Source organism: Mastomys coucha, unplaced genomic scaffold (assembly GCF_008632895.1).
Source record: "Mastomys coucha isolate ucsf_1 unplaced genomic scaffold, UCSF_Mcou_1 pScaffold11, whole genome shotgun sequence".
Lineage (NCBI taxonomy): Eukaryota > Metazoa > Chordata > Mammalia > Rodentia > Muridae > Mastomys > Mastomys coucha.
In genome coordinates, this window is record NW_022196893.1 from 29,527,319 (window position 1) to 29,530,048 (window position 2,730).

Here is a 2,730-nt window from a genome sequence, read left to right on the forward strand (position 1 = left end):
GAGGCATTTACCTCAACCCCTGACTCCAGTAACATACAAAACCTCCCCAAACAGCGACACCCACTAGTGACCACGAGTTGAAATGCTCAAGACTATGGGGGACATTTCTTTTCTTTTTTCTTTTTCTTTTTCTTTCTTTTTTTTTCCAAGACAGGATGTCTCTGTACAGCCCTGGATGTCCTGGAACTCACTCTGTAGACCAGGCTGGCCTCAAACTCAGAAATCCGCCTGCCTCTGCCTCCCAAGTGCTGGGATTAAAGGCGTGCGCCACCACTGCCCAGCTATGAGGGACATTTCTTACTCAAAGCACATATCAGTTGTTCAGAATATACTGAACTGTCTCACTCCCATGACACTCACTTGGTGACTAAACAATGGAGAATTTTATGATTGGACAGTGGCTCTTAGGAGCCACCATTGTAAATGGCATCCAACTCCAGACTATGGGTCTACTATAGTACCATTTTGATATATCAGCTGTCACTTAAATTCATTTAGGGGCAAGAACCGGAACAGAGTTTAGATATCACTGTAAGTAGATCTGACATCCAAGGAAGCCCTGGAATGTTGCTCCACAGCAGACCAGAGATTACACTTAAGAACTATATTTTTCATCTATTAGTTACAATCAAGAGTCATAAGGCTATAAAGCCATGTACACAGTGTGCTAACTACATACTAAATATGAATAGTGGTATCTGCAGTCACATGGCCTGTTGTTGTGATTGTGAGTTATTAGCTGGGTATGAAGTAAATCTCTTTTCTTTCTGGTCTGGACCGGTGCTCTGAGTAGACATTGTTGCAAACTCTGAAGTCAGTCTCACAACACCCAGAAGAAGCTCCACTCCCAGATGCTCTAACAGGCCCAGGATCCCAGGATCCCAGGAGCTTGGTCACACCAGGATCTCAGGGTCCCAGAAGCAGCTTGACTCCCAGGAGCTCTGACACACCCAGGATCTCAGGATCACAGGGTCACAGAATCACAGGATCACAGAGACAGCTGAACTCTGAGGAGTTCTGACACAACCAGAATCACAGGAAGGAAAGGCTCCAGTCAGATATAGCAAGGGCAGGTAGCACTAGAGATAATCAGATAGCAGGAGGCAAGCATAAGAAAATAAGCAACACAAACCAAGGTGACTTGGTATCATCAGAACCCAGTTCTCCCAACATACCAAGTCCTGGACACACCATCACACAGGAAAAGCAAGATTTGGATCTAAAAATCACTTCTCATGATGGTGATAGAGGATATTAAGAAGGACATAAATGCCTCCCTTAAAGAAATAAAGAAGAACACAGGTAAACTGGTAGAAGCCCTTAAAGAGGAAACACAAAACTCTCTTAAAGAATTACAGCAAAACACAATCAAACAGGTAAAGGAAATTAACAAAACCATCCAAAATCTAAAAATGGAAATAGAAACAATAAAGAAATCACAAAGGGAGACAACACTGGAGTTAGAAAACCTAGGAAAGAGATCAGGAGTCATAGATGCAAGCATCACCAACAGAATACAAGAGACAGAAGAGAGAATCTCAGGGGCAGGAGATACCATAAAAAATATTGGCACAGCAGTCAAAGAAAATGTAAAATGCAAGAAGCTCCTAACCCCAAACACCCAGAAAACCCAGGATGCAATGAGAAGATCAAACCTAAGGATAATAGGTATAGAAGAGAGTGAAGACTCCCAAGGTAATGGGCCAGTAAATATCTTCAACAAAATTATAGAAGAAAACTTCCCTAACCAAAAGAAAAAGATGCCCATGAACATACAAGAAGCCTACAGAACTCCAAATAGACTGGACCAGAAAAGAAATTCCTCCCATCACATAATAATCAAAACACCAAATGCACTAAACAAAGAAAGAATATTGAAAGCAGTAAGGGAAAAAGGTCAAGTAATATATAAAGGCAGGCCTATCAGAATTATACCAGACTTCTCACCAGAGACTATAAAAGCTAGAAGATCTTGGGCAGATGTCATACATATCCTAAGAGAACATAAATGCCAACCCAGGCTACTATACTCAGGAGAACTCTCAATTACCATAGAGAAACCAAGATATTCCATGACAAAACCAAATTTACACAATATCTTTCCATAAATCCAGCCCTACAAAGAATAATAAATGGAAAACACCAACACAAGGAGGGAAACCACACCCTAGAAAAAGCAAGAAAGTAATCTTTCAACAAACCCAAAGGAAGATAGCCACACAAACACAATTCCACCTCTAACAACAAAAATAACAGGAATTAACAATCACTTTTCCTTGATATCTCTTAACATCAATGGGCTCAATTCCCCATAAAAGACATAGACTAACAGACTGGGTATGTAAACAGGACCCTACATATTTGTTGCATACAGGAAACACACCTCAGTGACAAGGACAGACACTACCTCAGAGTAAAAGGTTGGAAAACAATTTTCCAAGCAAATGGTTCCAAGAAACAAACTGAAGTAGCTATTCTAATATTGAATAAAATCAACTTTCGAACAAAAGGCATCCAAAAAGATAAGGAAGGACACCTCATACTGATCAAAAGAAAAATCTACCAAGATGAACTCTCAATTCTGAACATCTATGCTCCAAATGCAAGGGAACCCACATTTATAAAAGAAACTTTACTAAAGCTTAAAGAACACGTCGCACCCCACACAATAATAGTGGGAGACTTCAACATCCCACTCTCAGCAATAGACAGATCATGGAAACAGAAACT

General features: G+C 40.5%; 1 protein-coding gene across 1 annotated transcript in view; it reads right to left on the reverse strand.

Annotated features, from left to right (window-relative positions):
* LOC116078984 (olfactory receptor 8S1-like) overlaps positions 1-2,730 on the reverse strand; it is a 68,161-nt gene that overhangs the window by 41,274 nt on the left and 24,157 nt on the right. The window lies entirely within an intron of this gene.